Below are 8,717 nucleotides of genomic sequence, written 5' to 3'. Positions count from 1 at the left end.
TTTAGTTTTTTCTCTAGTCTGTTTCTACTGCCATGTTTTTTATGTTTCTCAGTAAAATGTAAGCTCTGTTTTATTCTTATTTAATAGGGTTGTCCGATATTGGCTTTTTTACCGATAACCGATATACCGATATTGTCCAACTCTTAATTACCGATACCGATATCAACCGATACCGATATATGCGGGGATTATTGTGATTAGGGTAAGCTCAAATTTCATATCACACACACCATATACAGTAAGAACTCCTGTAACTTATTTATAAAGCAAAAAAAAAAAAAAAAAAAATTTTTTTTTTTTCAAAAACCGATACCGATATTTTCCCGATATCAATTTTTATGCTAATATCGGCCGATAATATCGGGAGGCCGATAATATCGGACATCCCTATTATTTAAGTCTTCGTACAACAGTGTTGCCAAAAATAGTGGAAATAGCCGATCAACAAGCTTGTAATTATGCTGTGTTTGTAACATTTTGAGAGTTATTGAACAAGTTTTAACATTTTTGGCCTATAACGGGCATGACCACACGCCAAAAAAGAGGTTAATGAAAAATATTGTAAAAGAAATTTGGAAGTTATCCAACAAGTTGCTATTTTCTGTCACCCCCTTTATCTTTCAGTGGTCCAGGATTCCCTTTCCTCTGTACATTTCCTGGTGGGTTCAATACAGAATAGATGCAATGGCACTGTGGTCTTCATGTTACAGTATAATAAGTTCATAAAAAAAGATGTCCGGTTCAATTCCTGCCACAGCCAGAGTTTCCTTTCAAAGTGTCCCTAAGCAAGGTAGTGAAAGCACTCTGGATTAGAGTGTTGTCTAAAAGCTGAACTAGTCAATTATACATGTGATACTCTGTGAAGACTGTAGGTGATGCGGCTGCCACAGCAGTAGTAATGTGTTCCCAAGATGCTACAAAATGTATTATGCATAAATTGATTGACTGAAACCATTATTTATTCTCGAAAAGAGCATTGAGGTTTGCAACCATTTGCAATGCTGTTGAGATTACACACACAACAATACACAATTAATTGAATACCCATACAGATATAAAACACAGAAACAACTAAATGTAACCTAAACAGAAAACGAGTAAGTTAAAAACAGTTACATAGTGAGGTAGGGAGATTTGAGAGCAGGTTATTTTTTTTGTCTGAGTTGCTTTCCCAGTTCAGAGTCACTGAACATGTGGAACCTTAAGTATAAGCCAATACATAAAGTAGTATTCTTAAAATACATGTAAAAAAAAGTAAACAGCCAAATGTCCACACAGTGGAGTGGGCAATCCATAGCCCATTGACATGCATTGTTCAGCTCATTAAAGCAGAGACGAGGGGTCCTACAGAGACAGACAGACAGTGTCTCCTGTGAGGGAGACAGTCTTTAAAGGCCTCTTTAGTCTGGATTTAATCCCAGAGCAGCATGGTTAGAGTTGGTTCTGGATCGGACATTACAATACGTAGTATTATAAATCCTAATATTATTGACTGTGATAATATGTCAGACAGTACATCTGACAGATTGCTGTTACTTCACGGCATGTGTTTGGCTTGTGCGATGATCACTCTCTGTTTTCTGTCACAGCCCTTCTGTCTCCTCTTTGCTCCATGGGCACATTTGTCTGAAACAGAACACACAGAACATGCATCCACATGGATTAAAGTTTCAGCCAGTTGGATTCCATGGAAAAATCATGTAATGCACCCAAAAATACAAGCTCACAACATGTCGCACGTTGGTTATTATGTTATGTTTAATCCATTTAGACCGGGAACGCATCTGTATCATTTTAAGATTTATTTGGCTATTCAAAAATAGCAGATATACAAGCTACGAGCTTGTAGATCTGCTATTTTTTGTAAAATCGTGAAAATGTGTGCAAGTCTTTTGAGTATATATTATTTTTTAAAGCAAACATTTGTAACTCAAATCTTTGCTTCTTGGGGATTCTACAAATGCCTTCTAAATCCAGTTTGCTGAAGAACTTATGTCGCTATTTATATCAGTGGTGCTCAAACGTTTTCATGTCAAGGACCACCCAAAATGATATGTATTTGGCCGCGGACCCCCATCTCAAAATATTATGTTCCAGGGATATTTAAAAAAAAAAAGTATGGGTTAAATCCTCAATCTGGGATTTCTTCAACTGGTTGGCTGTATGTAGAACAGCACAAACATAGGTTTAGAACATTATTACTAAAATATCATAACTGTACATAACTGTACTGTACATTGTGATTATGCTTTAGGAAACACAGTGCTAGTGTGTGTGTGTGTGTGTGGGGGGGGGCTCCTTTCACACTGTTTCACAAATCACAGATTAGGACCAGGCCTATCAAAATATTTCAGTCGTGAGATTGTATTTTGCTTTAATCCAGTGGTGTGTTCTAGGTTTTTTCGGAGGGCACACTATAATTATTCCCTCCCACACGCACGGCAAGCGCATTTACACGCAAATGAAATAACCGCTCTATTGTTAAGTAGTTAATGTGTGAATTACTTTGAAAACTCCAATGGCCGCCGGTCATTATCACCTCAAGACAATAGCCACACATAAGCCTGCACATCAGACGCCACATTATCACATGAAAAAGGCTGTTTGAACTGAAGTGTACATCCTCCTCCTGCGTATCAGATACGCTTCCTCGGACGGATGGCTTCATACATTCTACATTCTGCAGGTCACACTACGTATATAGCGTAACACGGTAGAACACACCGCTGCTTTAATCCATGCATCCATCATGGCATCATGGCGTGTATGGTTGTAGGTTGTAGGGTGCTGTCTGTGTTCCCATGTTTCTGACAGACTGTTTCTGTGGTCCTATAGGAGAGTTCTAGTGTTCTAGCAGGGCTGTGTGTGTGTGTGTGTGTGTGTGTGTGTGTGTGTGTGTGTGTGTGTGTGTGTGTGTGTGTGTGTGTGTGTGTGTGTGTGCGTGTGCGTGTGCGCGTGTGTGTGTGTGTGTTACCTGTCTGTGATGCTGTGTCTGGTGAGTCTGTGTCTGGTGACTCTGGTTTGATGCAGACAGAGGCCACACTGTAAATGGAGAAGACCACGAAGGCAATGATGATGAAGGTCAGCTCAAAGCCATTGAAAGGCAGTTCCATCTAAACAACTAGACAACAAAACACACCATGAACACACAGTAATAGTGGAGAGGTTAACACATTGCCACTTCATCATGATAATGCATGTGTCCTCTTTGCTGACCATGGATTGGCAAGAAACCAACTGTTCTGTATCCTAGGAGTCTAGTTCAGTGGTTCTCAACCTTTTGAGGCAGTGACCCCCCAAAATAATCATATTTGAACTGGGGACCCCCCAAAATAATCATATTTGAACTGGGGACCCCCCAAAATAATCATATTTGAACTAGGGACCCCCCAAAATAATCATATTTGAAAGGGGGACCCCCCAAAATAATCCTATTTGAACAGGGAACCCGCTACCCTGACAAGCACTTGGAATTGTAGGAGTTGAGGCATTACATTTAGTTTGGCTCTGTTCCACAGATGTGAAAATAGCTGATCTAAATCACAAGGCCTCGCAACAGCTATATATATTATTTGACAATTGACAAGTTTTTTATTTAGAGTTTGTTGATTATTTTTGATGCTATAATGGTCTTCATTTTTTAGGTATTTAAAAAGTCCTTAAATTGTCACTTTACTGTCATCTGGGTACCCCCCCAAAATCATGTGGGGACCCCCCTGGGGGTCCCAACCCACATGTTGAGAACCACTGTCCTAGGAGCCACAGCAGCTGATGGATTACAAGCACTACAGACATTGTTCACAATTACATATTGCAGCCTGTTTGCTATTCATAAGTTGCTGAACCTGGTCTGTCAGGTGTAGTGGCACAATGCTGTCCACTAGAGGGCAACATAGATTACACTTCAATTCAAAGGGGCTTCATTGGCATGGGGACACCTATGTTTACATTACCAAAGCAAGTGTAAAACAATCAAAACTAAGACATGTTTGTACATATAGAAAGAAGTGTGCTTTTGCTGTAAAAATAAATACACACACACACACACACACACACACACACACACACACACACACACACACACACACACACACACACACACACGCCTAAGTATAAGGATAGCTTTAAAAGTTGCAGCACATTTACAAATGTATTTCAAGGTTACTGTTCTGTTTGTATACAGTAGTTCTATGTACTGAAATCAGCACGGTGTAGATAGCGCGCTGCTGCGTTTGCACATTGTTGTTCTTCATATGGGAGTTTTTGTTATCAGGGTGTTGGTAATGTGTGGGAACTTGGAGCATGTGTGCTTTGATGTCTTGGGGACATTTACATAGTACTTGACATTGATCCCATTGTCATGTCAAGTGGTTTCTCATCTCAGCCAGTGGATTGTTGACATGAAAGTAGGTTATGTGTAGCCATGGATAACATGACGGTCGTCTGTCACGAGTCATGTTTCAGGGAGCAGAGGTGTAAATTAACTAAGTACATTTACTCCAGTACTGTACTTTTTTTTTTAAAGTATTTTTACTTTCCTGGAGTACTTTTACTTCTACTCCACTACATCTCAGAGGCAAATATTGTACTTTTACTCCACTACAATTGTTTGAAAAGTTTAGTTACTAGTTGCAGATATAAAGTATTATCTTATTAAACATACATTAACCACTTTTTAGGCCTATTTTATACACAGGCTATTTGAAAAAAGCCGATCTACAAGCTCACAACGCGTTGCATCGCGAGCTTGTAGATCTGCTATTTTCAAAACATTTTAGTACTTAACTTTTAAGTGTATTTTGATGCCAATACTTTTGTACTTTTACTCAAGTCACATTTTTTTTTACTTTTTCCACCACTGGTTATGAGGCAACCCATGAAGTCACAACCTTTTGCAATAGATTCTAGTACATAAGGTTGTGACCTCATGGACAAAATAGAGCTTCTGCCTGATCGAGCCATCAGGACAGCCATGCAGTTTTTACAGCATTGGTAATAATCACTTTTGATACTCTAGTCTAGTCTAAATGCACAAGCAACGTCAAGCTGGTGGTGCTTCACTCATTTTGTCTCCTTGCTATAGAATTTCCCAAGGAAAATAACTAACGACAACTAATGATAAAAACCACAAACCTCAGCTGTGGCATCTTTGTACACTGTAAAATCCTCAGTGTTAGTTCAAATCTCAGAGTTAGCCACATTAACCCCACGCTGGGGTAATAGCCTAAATACAAGCTCACAACATGTCGCATTGCGCTGTGAGGTCGGTGATTTTCGGCAAAGAGATTTGCTGTAGTGTGAATCTGAACAATAAAGTATTAATTAAAAGTTGCTAGACCACAATTGTAAATAAGAATCTGTTATAAAGCTACATTTAAAAGGTGTATTTAAGTGGCTAAACACTCGAGATTTAACTGAGTAGTGGTGACCTGTGTGCCTCAATGCCATGTAACAATTGCAACAGTACATTTTTGATCTACAATGACAGGTAGTTAGTTGATAATAAATCAATGGCAGGGCCCGGTGTAACATCCACACACAGTCCACACAATATTACTCTGGTCCCAAAGTATGACTTAAAGGAACACTTCACCCCCAAAATGACCCTTTTCCTATCAATTACTCACCATGTGAAGCCTTGGATACAAGGAGAATTTTAGTTTTTGTCGCATTCCTTTACGGTGAATGAAGAAATCCAAAAACAAGAGAAGAAAGTAGTCGATACTTGATAAAAATAAAAACATAAATAGGGCTCCATTGATGAGCAACAGCAAAACTATAGCAAAATGTGTTTGTAATCTCCAACACAGCTCTCAGAGTATAATCCCAGGTGTCTTGTATCCAGCACAACACGTGCCTGTGTGAGTGTGTGTGTGTGAGTGAGTGAGTGTGTGTTACTGTATGTGAAACCAGTTTGTCTTGAACCGTTAGAGCTAAATGTTGAACCCCATGGGCATGCCCAGGCGCATACCTCGCTCATGCATGAGACAGGTTACACCGGAAGTGATTTAAAAGTATAAATGTCAGTTTCAGACTGGTGTTTTTGAAGTCATGAGGATATGACTGGATACAAAACACTTGGGATTATACTCTGAGAGCTGTGTTGGAGTTTATAAACAGTTTTTTTTCGTGTAATTTAGCTGTTGTTAATCAGAGGACCCCTATCTTTTCCAATTCATCAAGTGCTCTACTCTCTTTTTTTGAATTCCCCCTTCACTGTAAAGGAATGGAACAAAACAGGTTTCTCAGGGTGAGTAATTGATAGGAAAACAGGTAATCTTGGGGGTTGAAGTAGGCCTAGGCTATTATATTAATTCCTTTAGGGTGTGGTCACACCGAACATGAATTCTGCCTATGCGGTGGATTCTGCCAGTGCTTTTCAATGGGAACAGATTGATTTTTTGCGGAAATTCGCGAATGGCAACAAACTGCTCCGTTCCCATTGAAAAGCATTCGCAGAACCCACCGCACAGGCAGAAACCAAGTTTGTTGTGACCCTTAATGTTGAAATATGGAGCCGAAAATCTGGCAATACCAAACCAATTTGGTCTTTCCAGTGGTGATTCATCGCCAATAATAAAACCTGCTACTTTATTTAAATCAAAGACAGGAGGACGATTATCGTTATTATTGTTTATCGTGATAAAACAACGCTCACAATAATCGTATGTGGCATTTGGCATTTTAAGTTCTAAGCATATTTATCGCGATATCGTTATATCGCTAATCGCTAATCGCAATTATTTTCACCACAATAATCGTGACATGATTTTCATAACGTCCCATCCCTAGTCAGGACACCAATTGTATCCAATCAGGACAGAAAAGATAATCTGCTTCAATTTTATACTGTTTCAGTTCTGCTCACTTCTTTGTTTCATCACTTCCAGTTTCCAGTTGTTTATCCTGTATCCTGTATGAGTTCTTTCTCCTGATTGGGTGAAATTGGTATCCCGACCTGAAAATGTGTGACGGGTCCATGAAGAGCGAATAGGACTTATAAATGAATGAGAAAGAAACAGGAATGTAGGAGGAGGGAGAGAAGAGATGTTAAGCCATTTAGATCTGAGGCCCATTCTAAAAATACCTTAAAAATCCTACGTTTTCTAAAAAAAAAATCTGAATATTTTCACTACTTTTGTGCGACACCCTTGTATGATGAAGTAGAGCATTAATTTACATGAAAAAAATAATAAAAGTTGAATCATGAAGATACAGGTTTCTGCCCTACAGCAACTGTATATAGCTCAAATCTAAAATGACACAGATGCTTTCACGGATTGAATGGGTTAAGCCATTAAGACCTGAGGCCGATTCTACAAATGTCTTCTAAATCCCAACAGTATTCTGAAAAACAAATAATATATATTCAAAGATTTTCACACATTTTCACGATTTTTCAAAAATAGCAGATCTACAAGCTCATAGCGCGGCACTCGATGCCGCGCTATGAGCTTGTAAATCTGCTATTTTTGAATAGCCAAAGTGTAAAATAATGCTTTTTAGCTCAAATAAAAAAAGTGACACAAATGTGCTAAAGACTCACCCGTTGGGCATGGACTCATCCTGGTCCCGGGGCTCAGAACGCCGCGTGTTTCGTTCAGTGTCTGTCCGCCATGCATGGATCCATGCTCACACACTGAACACCGCCACAGTGGAAGCCAGATAAGAGACTAATATAGGGAGTTTGTTGAAGCAGGTGTTTGCTTTCCCAAGTTCTACCGAGTAGTGCTGTGTACTGTACTGGCCACTCCTCTACCCCTCATCCTGGTAGTAAATACTGTATCCTGATCCTGACACACACACACACACACACACACACACACACACACACACACACACACACACACACACACACACACACACACACACACACACACACACACACACACACACACACACACACACACACACACACACACACACACACACACACTCGACAAATACAGTACACGGAGGCACTCGCACACAGGAACACACACACAGGCAAACTTTCAAGCAGCCATCTCACTCACAAACTCACACATATACAGAGGTATGGAAGCAGACATGTAGAGAAATGTTCATGCTGTCCCCGAAGCCCCTTTCAGCAGGTAAAGGTCCAGAGATCACCATTCAGACTTTGTGCTGCCAGCTGATAAGAGTCGTCCCGCTGGAATATGGCATTCAGCTGTTAACCCTTTTAAGCCTGAGGCCGATTCTACAAATGTCTACATGTATTCAAAGTTTTGCACACATTTTTCAAGATTTTTCAAAAGCTAGCAGATCTACAAGCTCATAGCACGGCACTTCTTGTAGATCTGCTATTTTTGAATAGCCAAAGAAATCTAAAATGGCACAGATTCATGCGTTCCCTGGTCTTAATGGGTTAATCCTAAATTATGTGTGTGGGAATGTATCAATCAATCAATCAATTAAACTTAACGCAGATAAAAGTGATGTGAAATTCTTATTTATTTATTTTACTTTTGTACTTTAAAAGAGTAAAAGAGAAAAGAAAGTAAAAGTACAGAGAGGCTTATTGTCGGTATCACCCGAGAACGAGGGAGTCTTTCCCAGTTTCGATGCGCTAGACCCCTGGGAGATGGATTGCTGAGGTGGAGCGCAACACCTGCCATCAGCTCCCAGTACTTACCGCACAATATGCCACGCTACTCATATGCTGAGTTGGCGATGCCCGGGTTCAAACCCATGACCTTGTCGTCCAAAAGCAAAAG

General features: G+C 39.8%; 1 long non-coding RNA gene across 2 annotated transcripts; it reads right to left on the bottom strand.

Annotated features, from left to right (window-relative positions):
- Positions 1 to 952: 952 nt before the first annotated feature.
- LOC311061523 lies at positions 953 to 7,707 on the bottom strand. Of its 2 annotated transcripts, none has more exons than XR_014602404.1 (3): positions 7,547 to 7,707; positions 2,975 to 3,121; positions 953 to 1,626 (listed from the first exon to the last, which is right to left on the bottom strand). It is a non-coding gene; the product is annotated as an uncharacterized lncRNA (long non-coding RNA). The 2 variants fall into 2 exon arrangements; XR_014602405.1 differs by lacking the exon at positions 7,547 to 7,707 and adding an exon at positions 5,628 to 5,875.
- Between the last annotated feature and the right edge of the window lie 1,010 nt (positions 7,708 to 8,717).

The sequence above is a fragment of the Gymnoscopelus microlampas genome (assembly GCF_963454915.1).
Source record: "Gymnoscopelus microlampas genome assembly, chromosome: 2".
Taxonomy (NCBI): Eukaryota; Metazoa; Chordata; class Actinopteri; order Myctophiformes; family Myctophidae; genus Gymnoscopelus; species Gymnoscopelus microlampas.
Note: the sequence above shows the minus strand (reverse complement) of the source record. Positions and strands in the feature narration are given on the sequence as shown.